The sequence below is a fragment of the Neofelis nebulosa genome, chromosome 6, assembly GCF_028018385.1.
Source record: "Neofelis nebulosa isolate mNeoNeb1 chromosome 6, mNeoNeb1.pri, whole genome shotgun sequence".
Taxonomy (NCBI): domain Eukaryota; kingdom Metazoa; phylum Chordata; class Mammalia; order Carnivora; family Felidae; genus Neofelis; species Neofelis nebulosa.
In genome coordinates, this window is record NC_080787.1 from 106118637 (window position 1) to 106146038 (window position 27402).

General features: G+C 41.7%; 3 long non-coding RNA genes across 4 annotated transcripts in view; all 3 read right to left on the reverse strand.

The window, feature by feature from the left end:
* Positions 1 to 4889: 4889 nt before the first annotated feature.
* LOC131514721 (uncharacterized) lies at positions 4890 to 8229 on the reverse strand. Its single transcript, XR_009263243.1, has 2 exons — positions 5805 to 8229; positions 4890 to 5077 (listed from the first exon to the last, which is right to left on the reverse strand). It is a non-coding gene; the product is annotated as an uncharacterized LOC131514721 (long non-coding RNA).
* A 102-nt stretch (positions 8230 to 8331) lies between these two features.
* LOC131514722 (uncharacterized) lies at positions 8332 to 15906 on the reverse strand. Its single transcript, XR_009263244.1, has 4 exons — positions 15753 to 15906; positions 13816 to 13984; positions 9982 to 10247; positions 8332 to 9387 (listed from the first exon to the last, which is right to left on the reverse strand). It is a non-coding gene; the product is annotated as an uncharacterized LOC131514722 (long non-coding RNA).
* Positions 15907 to 16394: 488 nt separating this feature from the next.
* The window catches only part of LOC131514720 (uncharacterized), a 119402-nt gene continuing 108394 nt past the window's right edge, over positions 16395 to 27402 (reverse strand). For both annotated transcript variants that reach the window (XR_009263242.1, XR_009263239.1), the window contains one exon: positions 16395 to 16879. This is a non-coding gene — a long non-coding RNA (uncharacterized LOC131514720). The remainder of the gene's footprint in view (positions 16880 to 27402) is intronic.

Consider the following 27402-nt stretch of genomic DNA (forward strand, 5'->3'; position numbering starts at 1 on the left):
AGGGAATGAATCACTGGAATTACTCCTGAAATCATTATTGCACAATATGCTAACGAACTTGGATGTAAATTAAAAAATAAAAATTTTGTTGCAAAAATTCCATGCAATCTGTATGTCGATGGGAAGCACAGAGAGGGAAAAAAGGTCATTTAACCCAGTTTGGCTCATCAGGATGCCTTCCCAGAGGAGGTAAAGCCTGAGCTGACTTTGAAGGAAGTCTAGGGGCTAATCAGATGAATCAGAGAATGAGAAGAGGCTAGGGAGTGAGAACCAGATGTGGGAAGGTATAGAAAGTAAGAAACTTTCAAGAAAACCCAAGTGTGATTTGCAGTGGGGAGTAGTAGGAGTTAACTGTGAAGAGATAGTGGAGAGCCTGACCAGGAAGCACTCCACCTACCACCCTATGGAGGCAGACCTGACTGTGAACTTGGCAGGGATCCACTGAAGGATTTAAGTTTGGCCCAGCCAAGATTAGATCTGCATTTTGAAAACTTTATTTGGCTATGAGCGGATCAGAGAAATTGTGACCCAGGAGACATATGATGAAGTCATGAGCACAGATGGAAGAAATGCCTTTGAGAACATTTTAGGGAGTTGAATCAATAGCACTTTGTGAAGAGTTGTATCATGGAGTTGAATTATAGAGAGAAAAGGATCTAAGATGACTCTAAGCTTCTGGGTAAGGCAAGCAGGAAAAAATAAAGGAATGCCTAATGCTTGTTAAATGTTTTCTACGTACCAGGCATTGTGCAAGTTGTACATATTCATGACCTTATTTAAGCTTCATGATAACACCGGGACACAGGTATTACCGTCTCAACTTCAGATGAAAAATACAGAGCCAGAGATGTAATTTTCACAAGAGCACACAAAGCAGCAAACCTAAGTTTGGAGCTAAGTATGTCTAATTGCCTTACCTATCAGACAATATGGTACCACCGACACCACCATGGGTGGATGGGTCCTGTCACTAAGACAGCAAATTCAGGATGAAGAGCAGGTTTGAGAGGCAACCCAATATGGAAGGATTGATGAAAGATGAATACCCACGAGGTGAAGAGGTAAACAAACACCGAATGTCAACACAGGAGCCTGGAGACTGAGTGCGTGATCAACAGCATTGAAAACTTACGAACAGACAAGATACTGATTGGCAGTGCTCGTTGGATTTGGTGACAGGAAGTTTGGTGGTTTATAACCTTGGAAATAATAATTTGGGGAAGGTAACAGGGATAAAACCATATGTGATAGTTGGGAAAGGACTACGCAGAAAAGCACTAAATCCAAGTGGAAACTGTAAGTGCTGAGGGGATGAAAAAGAATGAATGATTTCCACGGGGTGAGCCCAGTCAGGGAAGGCTGCCTGCTGGACTTTCCTGGGAAGCATAGATTTATGGCATCTTGACCCCTCAATAAGGTGTTGACATTAATCTTAAAGGTAATGTTGGAAGGTTGCTGGTTCCATACAACTAAGGAACTCCAAATATGTCAGACATGGCGAACTGATCCCAAGAAGCTATCGCAAAATATTGGCCCCAAAAATCTTCCTCCTCAACTCTTATATGCTTTATACTTCATGGAATCCCAGGGAAGAAATGTGTGATTCCAGTTCACAATCTGTGTGGTGAGAATCAAAAATAAAATAAAATAAAATGCTGATTATAGAGAAAGGAAAATGTATTTAATTGCATGCGTATGTGTGTATACATCTACGTATATACACATCTGCTTATTCCCTTAGTTCACACATGACATTCCTGCAAATAAGTATCACTTTAACACTTCAAACCTCCTGTGTTATTTGGATTTCCAAAGCTTTGAGTTTTCTAAGCTCTGCCCAAACTACCAGGCACACACAAAGAAGAAGGTTGTGTGACAAATAATATTGCTTTTGGTTCTTTTATAAATATCTGTGAAGGGACTGCTTTATAACAAAACACAAAAAGCTTACCTTTTAACCATAAAAATGTCAAATAGGCTTACAAATAAGGGTAACAAGCTTATCTACTAAGGCTTTAAATTGTGAAGGATACAATAATATTCAAATATTTCAGGGGCGCCTGGGTGGCTCAGTTGGTTAAGCGTCCGACTTCGGCTCAGGTCACCATCTCGCGGTCCGTGAGTTCGAGCCCCGCGTCGGGCTCTGGGTTGATGGCTCGGAGCCTGGAGCCTGCTTCCGATTCTGTGTCTCCCTCTCTCTCTGCCCCTCCCCCATTCATGCTCTGTCTCTCTCTATCTCAAAAATAAATAAAACCTTAAAAAAAAATTCAAATATTTCAAACATTTTGTTCAGAAATTAAGCTTTAGAAAGTGTGGCATCTTTGAAAACTGCTGTTGGTAATATATTTTAAAATAGCTCTAATTTTAGGGGTGCCTGAGTGGCTCAGTCAGTTGAGCGTCCGACGTCGGCTCAGAAGTCGCTTCAACTTGTAGGTGACTGTCTTCATGTATGTATCCTCTCAGCACAGAGAACAGAGAGAGGAAGTAAGATCTCTTACACAGGGCACTAATTCCATTCACGGGGGCTCCTTTCTCACGACCCAATCACCTTCCAAAGGTTCCTACCTCCTAACACTTTCATTTTGGAGACTAGAATTTCCACGTATTAATATGGGGGAATACAAACATTCAGTTCATAACACCCTACATTATTTTTACTTTATTTAAATGACTTTAAAAAGTGGCCTAAAACCCTTAAGGGCCCAGCATCACCTAGATCTGCCAGTCCTGCTTCTAGAACCTCATCTAACCTTGTCACCTCAGAAAGCTTGCCGAGAAAGCTGAAAAGTTAGCCCTCTTCATTTTGTCACCTTTATGTCCTCTTGTGCCTGTTTGTTCCTCCAGAGAGAGACGCTGTCGAGACCTTGGCATTGGCCTCTCCAGCCTGCCTCTCCCAGAGGTCATGTTGTACGGTGAGGGGTCGCTAACAATTCTGCTGCTTGAGTCAACAGAGGTGATGACCTCACCGGATCCAGTGCTGACACCCCTTTAATTCCTTATGAGCATGAGAGCCTCAGGAGAGGCTGGGATTCAGGACACTTATGCAGCTAGATGATGAGCCACTTAGCTTTCTTTGCCATGGCATCCTTTATACTGCCTCCCTCAGGGCCATAGGTATACACTGAAGACCTCTGCATCACACTACATGCCCAGGGGGTGACTGCCTCAATAGACCAGAGGTGGTAACAACCAGGGCTCCATGGGAAGGGCTTTTTTTTTTTTTTTTCACATAAACACAATTTCTAAAAAATTTCTTAACTTGTATTCTTCCCAATTTTTGAGAATTTTCTATTGATTTATCTTCCTTTGTTTTTGAAAAACAGTGGAGAAGGTGGCTTCCAATATTTATAAATATTGGTCCCCAGATACCTAATGGGGATTTTAAAGATAGCTGTTCAGTCAATTTAATAATGCCCATGAGGAAGTGACCAGAAGCGACCTGACGCTAGAGAAGGAGTGTCTCCAAATTTCTGTTTCTAACCTGTCACTTTCCAAACTCTTAGGAGATGTGGAGGTTAGAGCCATAACAATATAGAAACAGGAAAAAAGTCGCATTTGGGTCACAGACTAATCAGATCGGTTTCCAAGTGAGGCGGGATATTACCACCACATTTTTCAAATATTCATTGGCTTTTTGTACCTGAGGAATAGTTTGTTTGTTTGTTTGTTTCCGGTTTCCAACAGGCTCAAAGTGAGCAGAAAGTGAGCTTTCATATTTTCTTATTCAGCCTATTTGGCACGCCTCTTAAAGTACAAGTCTCCTCCAAGGTTTGACAGTCCACCTCGACTTCTCTTTGGCATTAATAACCATACTACAAGAGGTTTGGTTTCCCTTACCCTTTTAATGACTTTATTTCCAACTTTCCCTTTGCTTAATCATTTTACCCACCTCTGGCTATCTGTGCTACTAGACCACACCCTAACCTAGCTGTAGAATGTTATCTACAAGTTACACTGTCATTCACAGACTCATGATCTAATGACACCAGTTTGCATATTATGATTACTCAGCATCTGGTAAGAAGTGTCTAGAACACATTACAAACCACCAAGAGACAAGATCCTTACCCCGAAGAGTTTACAATCTAGGTATCTAGGTCAGACAAGAACTAGAGTGGCTAATTTAAAGCATAGCAGATTTGCAGAATGTCTAAGAGATTAATACTGGAACGCTGTGAAAAAGAGATCACTGAACATGTAAATTACAGCTACCTTTTCTGTGAGTGATATAAAAGCAAAGCATAAAGAGTATATGAAAAACATTCCCCAAAGTCAACACAAGTGTAAAAAGTAAGAAATGAAACAGCTCAAGCTGAATTTCAGACTGTGCAGAGGCTGACTGAGAACAAAATCACTGACTTAATTTCGAAAAAGAAGTGAGTTACAGAAGCCTATCATGGAGAAGTCACAGGATTTTATCTGTGGGGCGGGGGGGAAATGTATGCTTGACGCAGGGTTTTAGATAGCCTTCAATGCAACAGTTTAGAAGTTGAAAACTCATAGCTCAAAAAGAGATAAAAGCATATCTTTTGTAGCATATCTCATTGCTACATATCTCATTGTAGCATAATTTGTAGCATAATATATCTCATTGTAGCATAATATAATTTTAGATAACTTTCAATTGTTCAGATTTCATAGATTGTGGTATATATCTAATGTGGTAAATAAACAAGGAAACGTTAATGAAATCAAAGTCACCATAAAATTTTATGGTTATATGCTACGAATTGTGCACAATTTCTTGGTAAGGAAAAGACACTTCCTCATTAGGATTCTTTTCAAAAACGATTTTAGAATTGTTTTACATTAGATACAACATATTTTACTTAGAACTTCAGCTGCTTTTCCCCTTTTTGTTTTACAGATGAGACTTGCAGACTTTGGCACTCGGTTTCTTTCTTTTTAATTTCAATTATCCCACACTGAAGTTGGCAGGAAAACCAAGTCTATGGTTTATAAACACAGATAAAGTGCCATACAGCAAATAACACACTATGTGAACACCCAACAATTTACTGCTAAAATCCAGGGTAAGCATGTGGAAAGCTGGCGTGGGCTCCATGATGGTGCTCTCCTGAAAAAAAAAAAAAAAAAAAGAGTTGCTTAGCTCTGTGTATTTAAGGTGGGGCTGCAGGGGTGTGGGTCAGGTGGGATTCTGACCCTCCCCTGGGCTGGGAAACTTACTCATCAGTCGTCTGCCTCTCCCCCAGCACAAAGTCTAAATCGAGCTGTTCTTGGATTTGTCACAGGGAAGATTTTCTCGGTTTGCCTTTGGCAATGAAGGAGAAAGTCACCTTTTCCTAGCCTCTTCCCTATGAAGTGAGGAGTAAATTTCCCGACAAGCGTCCTCTGGCCACTGCAGACAGCTGCCAAGGACAGAGAGAGCAGCTGTCCCCAGGGTGCCTCAGAGTCTCAGAATTGATCCTTACACCTACAGGGGAGCTGAACACTTATCTAATATCTAAGATCGTCTAATAGAAAGGAGATCTGAAAGATGGCAGTTACGGGGCTGAATGATGTGCCCTCACTCCACCCCAAAATTCCTATGTTGAAGTCCTAATCCCCAGAACTTTGGAATGTGACCTTATATGGAGATAAGGCCTTTACAGAGGCAATGGAGCTAAGTGAGGTCCCTGGGGTGAGGCCTAATGCAGTGTGACTTCTGTCCTTATAAAGAGGGAAAGTTTGAGCACAGAGACGTGCGTAGAGGGCAGAGGACATGAAGACACACAGGGAGAAGGCAGAGGCCTGGAATGCACCCTTCCCTCACAGCCCTCAGAGGGAGCCAGCCCTGCTGTCACCTTGATTTCAGACTTCCGGCTCCCAAAACTGTGAGAAAATAAATCTCCATTGCTTCCGGTGCTCAGTCTGTGGCACGTTATTGCAGCAGCCTTAGCCAGCTAATACGACCACTGCATAAAAGAGGGCCTAATAGAACCCTCTGGATTCTAGCTGAAGAACTGGAGGCAGGATAGAAAAAAGAGCTGTCACACAATCTGTCAGCATCACTGCCTGGAACCTGTTTCCTGGTGCCCAATTCATTGTGCCTTCACCTGCCCGGGTGAACAACCCCACCAGCAGGAGGCGCTGATGGTCACTTCCAATGGAATAGCGGAGGTCGTACTGAAGGACCCACATTCCCTCAGCAACTCTGCACCCTGATGGGGGCCAAGTGTGGTAGCCACAGGTCTCATCTACAAGATGGACCCTCTGGGCTCTGAGCCCTTCATTCACCATCATGGAGTGACGCACCAGTAGTTAAGGCCCTTTGGTACGAATCCCGATATGCTGCGGCTATGGGGGAGGCTTTAAAAATAAATGCGTGTATGGTTTATTTTCACACGCCTGTTTCAGAAGCCCCAACTGTAGGGCCGAGGACTAAGCTTCTACCCCTGTAATGTAAGCAATCTTCTTCCACCCTTAGCAACTCAGCGTGGGAAGCTATAGAGGAATTAGCTTATTCCGGGGATCTTGGGAATGAATGGCCCAAAAGGAAAACTGCCCACTGGGTGTCCAGATTTCCCATCCGACACCTGTCTGTAAGGTGGGCAGGTAAGAGGTCTCTAAGAAGTCAAGCACCCAACACAATTCCAAGGCAAATAAGAACAGCACCTTTGTGTGTCTGGGAAGCAAGAAAAGTTTTCGTGTGCTTACCATCTATCTCTTTCTAGAAAAGAAATCTTTAGGGGCCCCTGGGTGGCTCAGTCGGTTGAGCATCCAACTTCGGCTCAGGTCCTGATCTCACGGTTCATGGGTTCGAGCCCCATGTCGGGCTCTGTGCTGACAGCTCAGAGTCTGGAGCCTGCTTCGGATTCTGTGACTGCCTCTCTCTCTCTGCCCCTCCCCTGCTCACATTCTGCCTCTGTCTCTCTCAGAAATAAATAAAAATTAAAAAAGAAAAGAAGTCCTTAGCTGGGGTTTGAATTCAGGAGGTATACAGGGGCACCTGGGTGGTTCAGTCAGGTAAGCGTCCGACTTCGGCTCAGGTCATTTTCTTCTATTTTACATGGAAATAAACCAATCGTTAGCAATACCAGTAACAGAAAGAGATATCATTAATAGAAGCATAGATACATCCGTTGTTAAAGACATCAGAATTTCATTTATGCTCATCACTGCTTTGAAACTTTGTTAGTTATTACAGATACTACTAAGCATTATTATTTTGTATATTCATTTTGAAAGGCATGTATTACATTTTTTCCTTGTGACTGCATTTCAATATAATTTTTCTCAGTAATCCTATGTGTTTTATTTATTCAGTTCAAAACATTATTCTAAAAGAGGATCCATAGCTTTACCAGACTCCCAGTGGGGTGCATAGAACACAAAGGGTTAGGAAACCCCACTGGGCCAGCAAAGACAGTCACTGGGGAAAATCTCAGCTGCCCGGCTGCCTATGACTGCGAATGTTCCAGCACGTTATTTACAATCAATAAAGAACAGAAAGATCTACAATCTACTAAAGAATGATGGAAACCGGATTTTTAAAATTCAGATAACTGCAATCTATTCCCAGGGATTTGACTTCAGGTGGTCTTAGGTGCAGTTTGCTTATTTTCTAAAGAGATTTTGAAGCAGGTGGTCAAAGGCCCACACTTTGAAAAACAAGAATGTTGTTGTTCTGCTAGCCTAAACATCTTAGGTGAATACTTAATATCTATCCTGTAGTGATTATTTCTTTTCCATCCCTGGTTTCGAAATACATGATTAAATAATGTATCCCCCTCACCCCCACCAAACTCACTTTTTACTTTACTTTTGGCAGCAAAAATAATTTTTTTATTTATTTTTAATGTTTATTTATTTTTGAAGGAGAGAGAGAAAGAGAGACAGAGCGTGAGCAGGGGAGGGGCAGAGAGAGAGGGAGACAGAATCTGAAGCAGGCTCCAGGCTCTGAGCTGTCAGCACAGCCCAATTCGGAGCTCCAACTCACAGATGGCGAGGTCATGACCTGAGCCTAAGCCGGATGCTTCACCGACTGAGCCACCCAGGCTCCCCAGCAGCAAAAATAATTTTAAAAGTACTTTTACAAGTAACACAGTTTAGAATAGCATTTATGAGGGACGCCTGGGTGGCTCAGTTGGTTGAGCGTCCAGCTTTGGCTCAGGTCATGATCTCACAGTTCGTGAGTTCGAGCCCCGTGTCGGGCTCTGTGCTCGCAGCTCAGAGCCTGGAGCCTGCTTCAGATTCTGTGTCTCCCTCTTTCTCTGCCCCATCCCCACTCACGCTGTCTCTCTCTGTCTTAAAAATAAATAAAACATTTAAAAAAAATTTTTTTAAGGAAAAATAGAATAACATTTACGAAAAAAAATTTTTTAAGGAAAAATAGAATAACATTTACACTTCAGCGCTTTTTAAAGATAGAGGCAAACAATGCCTAAAAGGGTGAGGGAGCAATTTAGAAAATAGTCTATAGGTTTGGGGAACGAAAGAGGATTTATACCTTTCTTGAGTATCAGGTCGTTTGCTGCTGTGAAAGATGAAGGCAACAAAGGCACAGTCGCAGGTTTGTTCCGTTCCTTGAAAGTTTGCTCTTGCAAATACCTCTACCTTTCTTGAGTTGCAGGATTCATCTTGTGTCCACATGGACAGCTGACTGCCATTTGGCCAAGAAGTTGACACAACTTGCAAAGCAATAATTGACATCTCTCCTAGAGAGGCGCACAGCCCTTAAGTGAACTGGGCTTCAGTTAGCAGCCCTGTAAACTGGGCTTCAAGTGTCCCGAGTAAACAGACTCATTACAACAGTGGGGGGAGAGGGAGGAAGGAGGTGGGTTTGCACTGGGGTGTGGAGCAAGCGTGGTTTCCTCAAAGCTACTAAGGAGCCCTGAAGGCGTCCTACCTCAGCAGCTACTACAGTGTGAAATATCAGAAATTACAAACTAAACTTAAAAAAAAAAAAAAAAAAAAGACATAGCATGTGTCTTTTTACCTTGGTCTGTTTTTAATTGCATATCATTATATCTGGGACAAAAATTCATCCAGTTGGTAAGAAATTTAAACTGTAAAACTTTCTCCCAACTGACCTGATTGGTAGCTGTAGTCTAGAACTTGTTGGAGCCTCCCTTGTGTTAAAGAACCACTCTTTCTTCCCGGATTGAAAGCCACTGGAGGGCAGGAACAATAACACCTCAGGGCCAGCTTGGCTCAGACTTTGCCCAATACACCTGTCTGTAACAAAAGTTACAGATTTTTCCACAGCTAGTACTTGGGAGCAGCGATGCAAAGATCTCGCTCGGAATCCGTCTTTCCAGCTCAGTGCCTTGACCTACCAGGAAGACTGGGGCCTGGGTCAAAGTCCTGGCTGTGCCACTTACCAACCATATGACATAACACTGGGCCAGCAAGTTACTGGATATTTCCAAACTTCAATTTCCTGTGCTGTGTAAAGGAGATAATGAAGGCATTTTCCTCTCGGACTTGTTGTAGGAATTAGAGGAGATGATGCATGTTAAGCACTTAAGACAGCATCTGGGGGGCGCCTGGGTGGCGCAGTCGGTTAAGCGTCCGACTTCAGCCAGGTCACGATCTCGCGGTCCGTGAGTTCGAGCCCCGCGTCGGGCTCTGGGCTGATGGCTCAGAGCCTGGAGCCTGTTTCCGATTCTGTGTCTCCCTCTCTCTCTGCCCCTCCCCCGTTCATGCTCTGTCTCTCTCTGTCCCAAAAATAAATAAAAAACGTTGAAAAAAAAAAAAAAATTAAAAAAAAAAAAAAAAAGACAGCATCTGGGAAGTGCTCAGGAATTGTTACCTATTATTATTTTCAACCAAAAACTTGGGCAAAGCGTAAAAACTATGCTACTGTGAATTCTTGAAACAAGGAAGCCTCGGATAATGGTTGTCAATGGCAATCAACAATTTGAGTAATAGAACCACGTGATAGAGCAGCTCTTAGCCGGAGCCACTCAGAATCATCCAGAGACTTTCCTCAACACTCTAATAAGACAGAGTTATTGTGAAACTATGAGAAACTCTCACCTTTTGAACACTTCTCTCTTTGTGGTAATGACCCTGAAGCAGTGTTTCCGGGAAGATGGTGCTGAGGGAGTCTGGGATCTAGAACTCCTGGGAACCGCAAGGCACCTGGCTGCTGATGGAAGTCTCTTAAGACCAGTTAATGCTTTGCTGCTCACTTACAGAAGGGTCCATGTCATTGAGTCTTTTCAACTGACTTTTTTATATTCCAGAGATTAATTTTATTTCCAGATTCATATTTTGAGCAAGTGTGAAGTCACAGAATTTCTCTGTAAAAAAAAATATTAAAACTCTCTGCTCAATGGACATTTAAAAATGGTTAAAATGGCAAACAGTATGTCATATATAACTTACCATAATTTTTAAAAATTAATGATAGAGCATACCAAAACTCAAATACACTTTAAATGGGAGTATCGTATGGAATTATATCTCCATAAAGCTGTTTTTAAACATCTTTATTCACAGTAGGGAAATTTTCCCAACCTTTTTTGTGGGAAAGGAGCCCCAACAAATATCTTGGTTCTTAGTAGATACAGATCATTACTAATTTTCTTTGTGTTTTCAGCCCAAGCAGAGCTTTTGGTCACTTGGGATCCAGGGGTTTTCCTTAGAAAATACTGATTTGGGTATCCCAAGAAGAAGAATAAGAAAGAGGAAAAGGAGACACTAAAAATAAATATATATTTACATGGTGTTTCTTTCTGTCTAGCTCAGTAATCCTATTTCTTGAGGAAATAGCAAAATAACCCAATTTTGCTGTTATTGTTCTCCAATATCCTGTTTCCCCGTAATCGTGCTTTCCCTTCCATGAAATAATAAGATCCTTCCCTTGGATGCCTCTGGGGAGGACAAAGCAGTGGCATCATCTCCCCATTCCTGCTGCCATTTCCTCAGTCAGGTTGGTTCTCATCGTCTACTTTCAACAAAGTCACACTGAAGTGTGAGGGGTTGATAGAGCTACAGCGGGTCAACATTCCTAGAGATGGTTCTATTAGAAAAAGTTTAGCTCACGGGGCGCCTGGGCGGCTGTGTCCGGTAAGCGTCTGACTTCAGCTCAAGTCACGATCTCACGGTTTGTGGGTTCGAGCCCCTCATTGGGCTCTGTGCTGGTGGTGGTGCAGGCTGCTTCGGATTCTCTGTCTCTCCCTCTTTCTCTCTGCCCCTTCCCTGCTTGCACGCACTCTCTCGCTCTCTCAAAATGAATAAATAAACTTAAACAAACAAACAAACAAACAAACAAACGTTTAGCTCATTAACTAAGAAGGGTGAATCTCTGGGGGTTGTACATATCCAAGGTAATTCTGGTCCCGTGGGCTTTTCCATCCATCTCAAAAGCAACCACAGTCTACCGTGTCATGCCTGAGGCCGTCACCATCTATCTTTGACTTGCAGTGACAGTCCTCCCTTCTGAGTAGATGAGTGGATGCCAATTAGATGAATGATATTAGTTGGCTTTGTCTTTAAACTCAGCCTGCTTGGCCTGAAGAAGGTCATTTAGAAAATTCCTTTCACTGAAGAAACAACAAAGCCATCTGCAAAGCATGTATCCATGCCCTTCAGTGTTTACAAAGCAGGGATAGGAGATTAACAGTTTTTAAAATTCATTGCACTTAGAAAAAGCCATTCTAGTTAGTATTTTAAAAAAGATGCATCTACAGTCAACTGGTCAACTAATGGCAAACAAAGCTGGAGATGGAAACTTCTCCATTACTCAAGTCCTCAAATCACTACCCGGGCTTTAATTTCCTTATCTGTCTGTAATGGTTGAGAAGCCCAAAGAGGAATTATATGACCCTCGAGGTCCCTCCTAGGTCTAGGCTGCAATTTTACTGCAGAGAAACTCTCGTCAAGATAGCGACAAATTAGCCAACATTGCCTCTCCTAAGGGTGACTCAGGGTCATTCTGCTTTTGAATCTGGGGGTGTGTGGCCAACCATCCCTCTCCTGAATACACTAGTAGATATACAAATGCACAGGTGAAAGTCTATGATCATCATAGGAAAACATCCAATGAATGAAATATCCAATGAATGATTCAAAGGTGCAGAGTATAATAATGTCATTGTACTAGGGCACCTTCAGAATGTCTGTGCAGTAGGGATGACAATGGTAGTTACCCAAGAACGGGGATTATGGACAACATTTCTTTCCCCTAGCCTACCCCAGCAGCCCCTTGGGCATCCTTCAGTTGCATCAGAGCAGGATCCACATTCTTTATTTTCGGCTTCAGTAAGTATAGGGCTTTGGGAGCAGCCCAGCCTTGTTCTTGTTTAGGTCAGGAACCCTACTTGAAAGAACCCAGCCCTCTCCCACCCATCACCTCCTTTACTCAAAAAGCTTTTGAGCTTTTGCACCTACTGTCTCCAACTCATCCTGTCTTCCTTAGGTTCTCTTCCAGCCCCTGCACAGCTCCCGTTGTACCTTGCGCCTCCTATTCTTCCCTTGTGAGGTGGTTACCACAGTTATCCTCATTTTACAGAGGAGGAAACTGAGGCACAGAGCCACTCTAGTGATAATGACTTGGAACAGGAGTGGAGATTTAGAAGTGGAAGAAAGACGAATGAGACTGCGAAAAGCAACAACTCCTTAAGGGAGCTGACCCAGGGGGCAAGAAAGGGGAAGGAAACTTTCTTCTCGCCTTTTCTCCACAATAGGCCCTGCTCTACCCAAAGAGCCAGAACTCAGGATCCTTGAAACGCTTCAGTCAGTGAAGAAATCATGGAGCCCATGTTAAAGTGAGGATTAGGAAATCTACTGCTAATTCCACACTCTTCTGCATCATCTGGAGGTTTGAGATGCTGCTTTCGGCACACGTTTCATAGGAGACAGACCCCTGGCTACTCAGTTCGGTGCCTCCTGTTGTCCATATTTCCAGAGATGCGTAAAGCATAGCAGCCCTGGAGGACTTTTTCCCAAACAAACTCCCATAAAATGTAGATTTGCAAAATAGAGGAAAAAAACACCGCACATCAACCTGTGTACAAAACCAAAACTGTACCTGATCCGTGGCCCTTAGGTATTAAATTACCATGCATAACTTTTATTTATGAAATCCTGAGGATAATTCAAGTTGAGAAATAAACTAGCTTTTTCCTGTCATATCACCATTGTCTGAATGCTGACTTTGCTTCTTGCAAACTGTGTAATCTGTGCTAGTTGCTTAAACTTTCTGAGCCTCCATTTTTTTATATATACTCTGGGAATAGTAACAGTATCTAGCCCTGGAGTGGGAAAATTAAATGAGTAAAGACATGTAACCTGCTAGGACAGCGCCTGGTCCATAGTCACAATCAAATATTGCTAGGAATACATCCCTTCTTTAATATACATGTATTTAGTATCTTCTGTCTTGCAAGGACAGTGCTAAGGCAAGCCCTAGGAATCCATAAGTTCTTTTCTTATAAAACTGTCTACCTTGTTTGAAAAAATGTTTTTCAGATGAATTACAAAGTAAATAATGCTGTCAGATAACAGGAATTAGAAGCAGATAAGATAAGTGAGACCAAGGGATGGAGAAGAGGGGGCCAACGTGAAGGCAGGAAAGCTTCTTTGCTGAAGGGTCACATACTTGCTTAGGGTGGGTCACCTTTCTGGCCCTGGACTTCCCTGCAGCCAACAGGAAGCTGCAAAGTTGAACAAGAGAAGATTTCCGACCTCAGGGAGCTCTGAGTCTAGTTGAGGAAACAGATGTGTAAACAAACAATTACAGTGCAATGTGATGAATGCAAAAATGGAAGTTCTCTGGCAGGCTTTGCAGAGGAAGTGATATTCGAGAGCGGTTTTAAAGGGTGGAAAGGGTTGTAGAGAACAACCAGGAAAGGGAACAGCACATACCAGGGCTTGCAGCCTTGGAGAGCCTTGGAAAATGTGGGAATAACGTGCGCCAGAGTCTCATCAGAATAGTTGTAGAAGGCATCCAGGTGTGCAATAAACTTTTTTTCAGTGGAATAGTGAAGGGGTTCCTGATAAGTGTTCCCCGTGGCAGCAAGAACAGTAAACATAGCTTGGAAGAAATCAGAATGAAGTTAGGAAATCAAGCAGAAATGCCAAGAAAGAAAAGAAAAGGAAACTAAAACTCCACCTCCGGTACTATTTGTCCATTGCAATTTGGATTTCCTCCGGAACCTTTTGGGAAGGAGAGAACTCTATGCTCGGATATAAATATTGACCCACCCACTGTCACCTAAAAACAGCATCTGAAACAGTCAGTTAACACAGTAGGATCTTGAAACTGTTTCAGATCATTAGAAATTATAAAATCATATGCTCTATTTTAATTAAAAAGAAGCATAAGTCATTTTTCAAAGAGCTAAGTAGTGATAAAGTTGAGAGGAGACCAGAGTTTTTCTTACTTTCATTTTTGAGTCTTTTTCTACTTGACCATTTGGACCGTCCCAATTCGTTGGCAGAGTTTTGAGATCTGACACACTGTATTTCTTCAAAAATGAAGGAATAACACAGGACAGAAAACAAGAGAGAGTAGCTTCAAATCAGAGAAACGGATTTAAATTCCAATAGTCAAAAATATCGTTGCAATATGCGAGAGGTTATTAAATACATATAGACGAATTCTATAGAAGGGTTGTATATTTGAAAGTAGAGAAAACTTTGACTATATGCATTACAATTTTGTTTTCAAACTTCTTCTAGCTTGACATAAACATATCCTCATATCTGCAGGTGCCCAATTTGAAAATAACTTGTTTTCAAATGACTGAAACCTGATAGAAGTTTTATTTTTGCACGTTGCATTGCTTTGACCCCACTGGCTAAAGTGTCTTCCCAGAAATCCTTTATCTTCTTGGCTGATAATCTTTTAATTTATGTTTATTTATTTTTGAGAGAGAGAGAGAGGGAGGGAGGGAGCGGGGGAGGGGCAGAGAGAGAGGAAGACACAGAATCTGAAGCCGGCTCCAGGCTCCGAGCTATCAGCACAGAGCCTGATGCAGGGCTCGAACTCACGGACCAGTCGGTGAGATCATGACCTGACCCAAAGTCTGACGCCCAACTGACTGAGCCACCCAGGCGCCCGTTGGCTGATGATCTTTAACAGTGAATCCTAACACGGTATCATGGGCTCTTTCCATCTGGTTCTCAATCATGTGGCTGGTCATCTCTGAACATATGCTCAAGAGCATTGTGACAGTTCCAGATTCAAAGAAAATCTGTGTTGAAATTTTTTTAGTGAAGCAAAGATAAATAACTACTCCCCCCATTGTACTCTCTTAGAAGCTCTGTTTACATTTTTGGGACTGTATTGTTTTGTTGTAAAAGGGATCACCTGCTTCTTCTTAAAAGCGTCCTGGATTTTCCTGGTGTGAATGATTCGCACGTACTCACTTCGGTGGCATGGCCAGCGATGTATATACTTCACCGTACCTGCCTCACTAGGGCCAGTCCCTGCTTCCCAGACTAGCCTCTCGGTGGCCCAAAAGCCCTTGCTGTCCTGATGGCTGGCTGCCTAATTCCAGGACAGGGATCGCAGGGTCCATGGTGGTACTGCCTGCACCAACCCAGTATCTGACTGGAGGAGCACTCGGTGACAACCTGCTGAATAAGCCGAAACATAAATGGCCAGGACCAGGGCGGCACAGACAATCTGGGATGTGTATCTCCAGGGGTTCCCAACTTCCCGCTCAGTCTTTTGGAGTGTTCTTTCCCTCCCCTGAGGTGTCACTTACATGCTGCCCAGTACCCGTTCAAAGCCTCCACTTTTTTACTCTTCACTCATACAGTTGTCCAACACTATACATTATTGTCAGCATTCTTACATACACTCCTTTAGAGTTCTAGAAGGTCCTTTCTCGGGGGAGCCTGGGTGGCTCAGAGGGTTGAGCATCTGCCTCTTGGTTTCGACCCAGGTCACGATCCCAGGTTTGTGGGATCGGGCCCCGCACCAGGGATTCTCTCTCCTCTCCCTCTGCCCCCCTCCCTCTCGTGCGTGCTCTCTCTCTAAAAGAAAAAAGAAAAAGAAAAAAAGAAAAAGAAGGTCCTGTCTGTTATCTTTTTAGATCCCAAGACAATGATTGTTACCAAAACATACACACAAAGAAGGCGAGAGCAACAAGACTGACAGGTATTATGTGTCATTCCCATCCCCCCGAGACCCTTGGCCATACCTCTCATTGTCCCCACTCTACACAAGTAGCTCTCATTCCACACCCTTCTTTCACATCGAAATGACCAGAGCTTATCTAAGACAGTCAGGAGGCTCTTACAAGGAGGTAAAGCTTAGTTTCCAATCCAGTCTCTACCCTCAGACCAAACTGGTCAACCTCCCTGAAACTTGGTGGTCTTGTCTGTAAACTGGGTTCATATATAATCTCCCTTTACAGTGAAATGTATTTGTTTATCATCTGTGAAGTTAAAAACCCTTTGAAACAAACATAAATAAATGAGGGCAAGGTGGAGAATCAGGCCCCTAATGTGTGCTCTCCTTCTCTGAGCAGTGTGGTCACCTAAATAGCAAGGCTGATACGTTTCACTACATTTTTTGTAAAAAGATATCCATAAGGGGAGCCTGGGTGGTTCAGTCGGTGAGACGGCTGACTCTTGATTTTGGCTCAGGTCACGATCTCACGGTTTGTGAGTTCGAGCCCCTCGTCAGGCTCTGTGTGGACCGTGAGCCTGCTTAGGATTCTCTCTCTTCCTCTCTCTCTGCCTCTCCCCTGCTCGCGCGCTCTTTCTCTCAAAATTAATAAATAAACCTAAAAAGGGGCACCTGGGTGGTTCAGTCTGTTAAGTGTCTGACTTTGGCTCAGGCCATGATCTCATGGTCTGTGAGTCCGGGCCCCGCGTTGGGCTCTGGGCTGACAGCTTGGAGACTGGAGCCTGCTTCGGATTCTGTGTCTCCCTCTTTCTCTCTGTTCCTTCTGCACTCACGGTTCATCTCTTATCTCTCAAAAATAAAGAAACATTAAAACAAAAACTTTTTTAACAAATAAAAACAAAGATGGCCATAACTTTGTGATTTTCTAGCTGGCAGAAGGTGTAAGGAATAGACTCACCAGCACTCCCTCTTATCCTGCCCTGTCTGGGGTGAGGGGTGAGTGTCTAGCTCCCCACAGACACACTCCCCCGCATGTGGTGAGGCACTGGGGTAGAACTGACCTTGGGCAAAACAGGCACAACAGCAAGTAGGGTATGTTTGCTTTGCTCTTTCACTTCCCTCTCTGAATGCTTTCCCACATTCAGGTTTTTCCTCACCACCCACCCAGTCCACTCTTCTAGACCCTGTATTTTAACATTCTCCTCTCAAGGTAACAATTATACTTTTGTTTGTTTTTAAGGCTAACGTTTCCGTTACATTAAATGTCCCATGTTGCAAAAAAAAAAAAAAAAATATATATATATATATATATATATATATATACACATACATATATATACATACATATACATACATACATGTATATATATATACATACATATACATATATGTATATGTATATGTGTGTGTGCATATACATATATATTCTTGGCCACAAATACTTTTTGTAGCTAATGATGATAGTTACAGAGCTTCAAGACTCATTCTCTTTCAGAAGGATGCATCTCCATATACTTCAAGAATGGACACCTAGCTTTTATTTATCATAGATAATCATCCTGGTCTCTCTACACTGGGACGGCAATCAGGAAGTCCCATTCTGCTACGTCCTGGGGCCAGGAATTTTATTGATTCTTCCATGGTGTTCTGTCTTCCCTTAAACCACGAGGCCACCCATCTTGCACAAGAACACAGAGATATGTAGACAAACATGTGAGTGAGCATTCATACACAGACACACGTGCATGCAAACGTATACACACATGCACTAACTTTGAAAGATATATCCCCGAAGGTAGACAAGTTGGAAAAGGGAAAGTATGTGTTTCCATTTGGTCGTTTTTCAGTGACCACCAACTGAACTGTAGCTTTGACTCACAATATGGTATCTAAATTTTATACGTGTAAATTTTTTTTTTAGACACAAGACCTGGAAAGGAGAACCTATCCAGATCTAAGAAGAGTTGAATTGTTTTTTGTGGTTTCTAAATGTGGAAGAATTGACTCCAAGTTAGTGAACTGTCTAAATCTAAATGCTGTCCAAGATGGCAGCCACTAATCACATGTGGCTACTGACCCCTTGTCTGACTTAAATGCAGTATAAAATACACACTGTAATAAAATATATTACTCTTTACATAAGTTTATTTATTTCTTTGTCTTGAGAGAGAGTGGGAAAGGGGCAGAGAGAAAGGGAAAGAGAGAATCCCAAACAGGTGCCACAGTGTCAGCACAGAGCCCAACACGGGGCTTGATCCCATGAACCGTGAGATCATGACCTGAGCTGAAACCAAGAGCCAGACGCTTAACTGACTGAGACACCCAGGTGCCCCAATAAAATATACTAGTAAGTTGACTTTACTTATTTATTTTTCCTTCTTAATGGATATGCGGCTTATACACGTAGGTCGCATCTTGTATCTATCAGACAGCACTAGTCTTGATGTTAATTAAGTTGTGAAAAAGGAATGTTTTCTTATTCTAGAGTATAGGGGACTAGATGAGCAGAGATCTCCAGCGGCATGTAAGCCCTGACATGTCATATATTTACTTGTTTATTATGTCATTCTCTTCTGCTACCAGAAAATGAAGTTCATATAAATCAAAGTTTATGGATTGTTAACCCGCGCAGTGTGTGAAATAACTGAAAATTTAAAATGGGTCTGCCGTCCTCCATTATGACTTAAGCTCTGTAGGAAGGCCTTTTCTGCTTTGGCTCAAGCATGTGGATGTGTGCCCTGAGACAGTTGCATGAATGGTGTCATGTGGGGGTCTGACTACCGTCATTTTCAGAAATTTGGGAGACCACTTTGGAGATTGGGATTTGGTTCTCATTAAATCTTCTCCACTATTCCTTTCCTTCCCTCCTTCCTTCCTGGTGCTTAAGCCAAAAACCGCCATTATTCATCACTCTTTTTCTCTTACTACTCTCCACTTCTATGCTGTTGGATCTTCCTTCAGAATATTCCAAACTCTGCCCACTTCCTCCCGCTCTGCCATTGCCACCTTGGCCCAAATCATCAGCATCTCAATAAACAGAAATCAGATCATGGTGCTCCTTTGCTTAAGACCACCCGATGTCTCCATGGCAGTAAAAGTAAAAGCCAAAGTTCTTACAATGACTTTAAGGACTAATCCTACTCCCATCGCCCAATTCTCAAACCTCAGTGCCCTAATCCTCTCCCCCTGGCTCACTCTGATCAAACTTTACAAGTCTCCAAGTTGTTCCTCACACTCCAGCACACTCCTGCCTCAGGGCCTTTGCACCTCCTGATCCTGTTGCTTGGTATGCTCTCTCTGAAAATCTTTGCATGGCTTATTTCTTCACTTCCTTCTAGTGTCTGTTTGAATGCCATAACTTCTTTGACCATCTATATAAAATACTATCCTTTTTTTCCTCATGTAATTAATTTTTCCATCAATCTTATCAGCATATGACATGTCATATACCTACTTATTCATTTATTTATCATCTCTTACCATTAGAACTTTAGCTCCAGGACAGTGAGGATTTTGCTTTGTTCATTGTTGTATCTCCAGTGCCTAGGCATGGCTTATATCTTAGGTGTTCCATAGATAATTGTTGAGAGAGCTCATGAAATAAATATCACAAAGCTTTGTAAATAACTCCCAAATTTCAAACTTTCAGACATTCATAACCACCATTAGCAAAGTAAATGAGAAATTTCCCCAGAAGTCCGGAGAACAAACCATTCTTATTAACATTCTCCCCCTGTCCTCCCCTCCACCACTATTGATGATCTGATAAATTAATTCACAGAGAAACAATATTTATGATGATGTTTTAGGTTACAATTTATATATATAAATACAATTAATTATTACAATTAATTAATACAATTAACACATATATCTATAAAAATGTTAATTGTACTGTTAAAATCACATTTAGATGTTAGATCTCTGTGGGTTAGTTATAAAATATAACACAGCTTGAACTTTCCAGCCTTAACTCATCTTGTTAACTGGACTTGGAGAACCAGTTAACCAGGTTCCAGGAAAATTGTATCCATTTTTCTTTTTTTTTTTTTTTTTTTTTTTTTTTAATTTTTTTTTTTCAACGTTTTTTATTTATTTTTGGGACAGAGAGAGACAGAGCATGAACGGGGGTTGGGGCAGAGAGAGAGGGAGACACAGAATCGGAAACAGGCTCCAGGCTCCGAGCCATCAGCCCAGAGCCTGACGCGGGGCTCGAACTCACGGACTGCGAGATCGTGACCTGGCTGAAGTCGGACGCTTAACCGACTGCGCCACCCAGGCGCCCCTGTATCCATTTTTCAAGGAAACATGTAAAGTACCCCATTCTCCATGAAATCTCCTCTGACCCTCCATCGAACAGTACATTTTCTCTATTCCGAAGCCCCAGATACTGTTTAAAACACATGTTAACTGTGGGACTTACCTTATTTTGCCCTGTAATAGAGGTATAGGACATGGACCTAGGTTTTTCTACCTCTATCTTTTGCAGTTAGTCTATAAACACCTCAGAAAGGCTCTTTTATTCCTCTTTATTCCCTGCATTGGCTAGCATAATTCTTTGAACATAATAGGTCGTCAGTTATATTCGTTGTACAGTGTTTAGGCATAACAATATTTCTAGAGAAAAAGAAAAGCTTCATCAGTTTTTTTTAAACCACTTTGCAGCAAACTTTTAAAGCAAAAAAAATCCTTTCTAAGTTAGAGCCCACACCATATAAACTGGCTGTGTTTTGGTGTTTACGTTGATCCTGTCGATTTGAAATTCCCAACGGGGGTAAGAATTTTCTTCATCTCTACGATCAGCATCTCTTTTGAGCGCTTAGCTTCTCCAGCCATAGAGCCCCTTTAACCAGTTTATTTGTTTCCTTTCTCTCAGGAGATGTGTTTAGTGATTTAGAGATGTGTTTAGATATTTAGAGATGTGTTTAGCCTCACACAGTGTCTAGGGCTGAACCGAAATGTGTGCTTCAACATGGAAGAATGTTTTCAAATTGCCTTCCTTCCTTACCCATCCCCACCCTACCCAATACAATAAAGTAGATTTTTTTTTTTTATTCCAAGGAGGGAAAAAAGTAGCTCTAGAGAAAAAAGTGTTTGTTTTTGTTATTAGGACGACGTGGGGAAAAAAGTAACTGTCATCCCATCAAGGCCTTCATTTGTTAAAATTGTTCTGCAGGTAGAAAATGTAAGGATTTTTTTTTTAAAGTACTTCCCCAGAATTGCTTTTGCTTACGAGAAAGTAAAAAATGATTCCCAGCCACCTCTCATCATCTTACCCATCCTTCAGCTTTCTAATTTCATCTCATCACAACCTCGAAGTGAAACAAGCTTATCTGAATGACATGTCTCACTGGAGAAAGTCTTTACAGACGGGATTTCAAAATTTGTCCTCCCACTGGATAAATGCTGGAAGAGTACTCTGGGGTCTTTCAGCGTAGCCGGGATCAATTTATCGGGCAAGTAATGAATCTCATTGTTATGCTGGCTTCCATGTCAGCAAAATAACAGATGTACAGTATAATGGAGAAGAAAAAAGTTGCTTTGGGATTGTTAGAGCAGGTGCTACATAAAAAAAAAAAAAAAATCACATGGAACTTTCTCAAGTGCATTTGGGAACAGTTGGAAACTAGCCAGGAGGAACGGTCTCGCTCAATCCCTAGGACATCCAGTTGTGGGCTGGGATTAAGCCCTTGAACAGCTGAGTCAGGAGGACACTGACACCTTGTCACTTCTTCAAGCTCTTTATTCCCCCCTCACCCTCCAACAAAAGCACGAGAGATTACCCTCCCCCAACTAGACGCGCGCGCGCGCACACACACACACACACACACACACACACACACAGGAGTCCAGCTGCCAGATATGGCTTTCAGACAACACTAGACAACGTTGAGTCCAGGCAAGTTACCATGGTTCTTTGGCTATTATTACGTCCAGCACATCAGGGAATGGAAATAAATGTGCACATGTTTTAAAAGGCCCTTTGGAAAAGATCAGTGGGGCTGCGTGGGGGACACAATGGCAGGCTTTGTCGCAGAGAAAGGATTTGGCCTGGCAGGCAACAGCAGCCCTGCTGGACACAGGGTTTGTCTGCAAGCGCAGTGTGGGAAAACCATGTTCAGGTTTACAGAACATCCTCATTAGGAAAAGTAGGGCATTTAGCATAATTAAAAGTCATCCTGAAGACATCAGGTAAGAGCCTGCTGTTTGTAATTAATTGCTTCCGTGATCCTGTGACTTTAAAAGGGGTGCTGCTCACAGAGGTTCAGAATTATTCCAGAAATACAAATCATTCAGATGGGGACAGAACAGAGAGGATGTGAAAGTTTGATAAAAGCAAAGGAGAAAAGGGAGAAGGGAAAGAATGGGTGAGGAAGAATTGAAAATTACGAACAGTCACCCATCTATAATTTGCTGAAATAATCCTGTTCTCTTTTCATACTCTGTGCCTGAACACCCTCACATCCAAAAGTACAACTCCCCACTGATCTGCATCCTGCCTTGATAGATAAATTATTTGGGGAAAAGATTCTCAGAGTCAAGGTTAACAGAAAACAGCTGGAAAATAAACCAGAGAGCCATATGTCATAGATTTCTCTAAGTAGATAGATTTTTTTTAAACTCTATTTTGAAGAGTCACAGCAAACAGGGTGAACCAAGGACTTTACATGGTCTCCACGCTCATGAAAATAAATATGGCAAAGAGTCTATAATTGTGTTAGCAAAGAGGGAGAGGACTGGACAACACAATAAATCTGATCTCAAATATTTTTTTCTTCCTCAATGGTAGAAACCCCAACTTGAATTATCTAAGTGATTATTACCACTCCCTGCTTTCTTTGTACATAGTTTATGTCTCCATAGATGAAGAAATGGCTACATTTTTTAAAAGGTTTAATTTTGAGAGAGAGAGAAAGACAGATTGCAAGTAGGGGAGGGGCAGACAGAGAGGGAGACACAGAATCGGAAGCAGGCTCCAGGCTCTGAGCTGCCAGCACAGAGCCCGATGTGCGGCTCGAACTCACAAACCATGAGATCATGACCTGAGCCAAAGTCAGACGCTTTAACGGACTGAGCCACCAAGGTGCCCCAGAAATGGCTACATTTTAAAGAATACTTTTATTTAGACTTCAGAAACTGTAAAGTACATTGTAAAAAGTAGTATCTGGGCATGAAAGAGAGTTTGATTATACTAAAGGTTAGAAAGGAAAAATACTGATTCTACCGCCTAAATCAAAAAGGGTTTTTTTTTTTTAGGTTGTATATTTTCTTATTATTTTCTCCCACTGTTTTGCACTATAAAAATTTGTATTCTGCTTTTCTCAATAGAGCAAATATCTCCCCGTGTCATAAGACTGTATCAGACATTCCATGCCATTTGCCTGAAAATTATACCTCCCTCTTTTCGGAAGCCACAAGAGTTTCTGCCAAGCTCATACTTCTTCGTGTGTGTGTGTGTGTGTGTGTGTGTGTGTAGCCAGGCTGTGTGACGTGTAGCCCTGTTACCATAGGCTGATTCAGAACCAGGGTTGACATTGTACTCTATGTAGACACTGTTCTATTAGGACTTGTCGAATCTGTCAGATTTTGTCACCGGTTATAGAAAGTAAGAGCTGGGATTTGGTGGAGTGATGAAGAACCCAGAGTAAACCACAGAAAAGGTAATAAAGCAGGAATCATGAGGCAATAGCGATCATGAGAGAGTGGAGAAGAAAGAAACCGTGGCTCACTGAGACCAAGCTGAGTTACTCTGACGTGTAAACCACCATCAGAGCCAATAGTTACTTTCCAAACCTGGTCAAATAATTGAGTCAGGAGAGAAATGTGGTTTCCCCAGTAAGAAGAGCTAACATTTAAATCACCCCTACTGTGGGGGCGCCTGGGTGGCTCAGTCGGTTAAGCGTCCGACTTTGGCTCAGGTCATGATCTCGTGGTGCACGAGTTCAAGCCCCGCGTCGGGCTCTGTTCCGACAGCTCAGAGCCTGAAGCCTGCTTCCGATTCTGTGTCTCCCTCTCTCTCTGACCCTCCCCCCATTCATGTTCTGTCTCTCTCTGTCTCAAAAATAAATAAACGTTAAATAAATAAATAAATAAATAAATAAATCGCCCTACTGTGCCTCAGACATTGTTCTTTGTTCTTTACATCTAACCTTATCAATCTTATGGTGTGGGTTTTATTATCCTCCCCATTTTAAAAGTGGGAAAACACAGGAGCAAAGCTGTTAAGTGACTTGCCGACAATTCAAACCCGAGTGGGCTGGTTCCGTGACTGTGATATTGTTTTTGTAAGAAATATATATTTGGTTTTCTGGCACAGGGCTCTTAAAAAAAAAAAAAAAAAAAAAAAAAACCTTTGAATTTCCTAAGTGATAAGAGTGATAAAGGTGTCTTGAGATTCATAACAAACCCCCTTCGACCACACCTGGGTTTATGGTAACAAAGTGACTTTTGGAAATCACTTAAGGATGGGGACTGGTTGCCAGAGGACCAATCTTGGGATTAGAGGGGATTTGAACTTTCAGCCCCAGTCACTGACCTCAGGGAGGGGAGGGCTTTGTAGACTGAGCTCATTCACCAATGCCCATGATTTAGTCAATCATGCCCATGTAATAAAACCCCAAAAGGATGGGGTTCAGGGAACTTATACGTCGATGAGGACTTGGAGATTGGAGAGTGCTGTATCCAGAAAAGGCATGGAAGCTCCAAGTCCCTCCCCGCATACCCTGCTCCATGTATCTCTTCTAGCTGCCTCTTCCTGAGTTATGTCCTTTTATAATAAACTGGTCATTGAGTAAATAAAATGTTTCTCAGAGTTCTTCAAGTTGCTCTCCCAAGTTAATCGAATGTAAGGAAGGGGTCATTGGAACCTCTGATCTACAGCCAGTTGGTCAGAAGCCCAGATGACAATCTGGATGTTCGATTGTTGTTTGAGGCTGGGGGCGGGGGAAGGGTTAGTCTTGTAGGACTGAGCCCTTAACCTGTGGGATCTGACGCTATCTTTAATACCTGAAGGTACATGAATGCCTGCGTGTGTCTATATTTTTGTAATCTGAAAGAGTATCTCTCTTTCAATTCTGTATACATACATATAGAGGTACATATACGGATGTACATGCATGTATGTATGTATATATAGATTGATATATATTATAGATAGAATCAATCCAGTGTCTATGCCAGTGCTCACATAGCCCATAACTACTCTAGAGAGATAGAAAGTAAGTGGTTGTCAAGGATGGGGACAGGGAAGAATGAGGCGTGACTGCTAATAGGTATAGAATTTCTTTGGGGGATGATGGAAATATTTTAAATTAGATAGTGATGATAGTTGTGCAACTCTATAAATAGACTAAAATCCACTGAATTGTATACTTCAAAAGGTATGAGTTTCATGTATCTGAATTATATCTGAATAAAAGGATTATTTTAAAAAGTCATACTATGCCACCATGTCTCCTATAAACAACATTCCCTACTCTTGTGACCGGTTGAGTCATACTGGAGAAAAGAGAGCGTCTTGAGATGTCAGCTACCTGCCTTGAGGCAATCAACTGCTCAATTTCTGGCATAATTCTATAATCCTATCAACTTTTAGAATAATGTCAAACAAGCAAGGTGTCTGGGTGGCTCAGTCCGTTAAGCGCCTGACTCTTGGTTTGGCTTAGGTCATGATCTCACGGTCACTGACAACGCAGAGCCTGCTTGGGACTCTCTCTCCCTCTGTCTCTGCACACACACCCCCCCCCCCCCGCCCCATCACTTTGCACTGTATCTGTCTCTCTCAATTACATAAATAAATCATTTTAAATTAAAAAAAAAAAAAAAGAGCAATGTCAAACAAGGTGTATCGTTTATCCTAGTCACTCTTTAGCGAAATGGTCACCAGTATGAACCTCAATTTGGGTAAAGGGAAGAAAATAATTCTGGCGAAAAAAAATTCTCTCTAGATATAAATACATATATATACATATATATACATATATATATATGCATATTTAAGCTAAGCAATGCTAATGAAGGTACAAGAAAAAATATATTGAACCTTTGATTCTACCCACATCTAGGGCAACTAGCTCCGAGCTCTAAAGATCAACATACAATTTATCTCCAAGGAAGAGAGGGTGAATGTTAACTGATGATTCATTTCATAACCCCCCATCTGTCCCTCATCAAATGGAAGTACAGAGCTGGGATCACAGGATAGATTGAAAAGCAGAATGTCCAGGGAACTGGTCAGTTTCTTAGTGTAATCTTGTTCCCGCCACCAGAAACACATCACAGCCTTTAAAGAAGTAGCATGTCACCCACTAGCTTGTTATAGGATTCAGCTATCACTTGCACAGAATTTTCTGTCATATGTTTATGTCAAAACAACAGAAGAATATCAAAGGAAATTGTTTTCAAAAGAAAAATCACCTAAAAATTTCACCACCAAACTATTCTCATTTTTGGTTCTATCGTGGTTTTTCTCAATGCACATATTTTGCATGAACATGAGCATGTCCTCTCATACTCCGTTTTCCCCTCTTGCTTAGCAAAATGTCATGTCCCTTTGCCATGATTTCATAATTATCTCAATCTTTTATTGTATCAAAGCACCATGCATAACTAAACCAGTTCCCGAATATTGAATATTTAGGTTATTTGCTTCCAACTGATTGCTACTGCACTGGAAATAATACATCAAGGAACATTCTAGTGCATGGATTTTTTTGTTGTTGTTTTTTATTGAATTATTTGTTTTAGAATGAATTTCCAGGATTAGAATGACTGGGTCAAAGCGAAAGAACATTTTTATAATGGTTCCCATATACCATCATTGTTAACCTAAAGAGTTATACCTGTTTGACATGCCTCTAACAGCTTCTGAGAAACTTGTAGTTTTGCACCATCTTTTCTGAGATGAAGTTCATATTCTGAATTACATTTTCGTGATCAAATATGACCAAAGTAATATGATTTAACAGAATGGACACTTTGCTATAATTTTTTGTCCTACAGCAAGATTAAAGAGTTCTCTCTTGTCAAAAACAATGTCCTGGGAAATTCACCGTAAACAAGATCTTAGATTAATAATTGACCAGTTGAGACCAGGCATTTTGTTCGACTGTTCTGGGCAATTTTTATACAAATAAATGCTAATGAGGGTGCCTGCTGGCTCAGTCAGAAGAACATGCAGCTCTTGATCTCAAGGGCTGTGAGTTTGAATGCCATACTGGGTGTAGAGATTACTTAAAAACAAACAAACAAACAACAAAAAAAAAAACTTAAAAAAAAAAGAAAGAAAGATTAATGGTGACTGCTTCTGCTAAGAAGTTCAAAGAAATGAGAAGGTAAGATTCAGAACCCTAGGTTGACACAGCCATTTATTT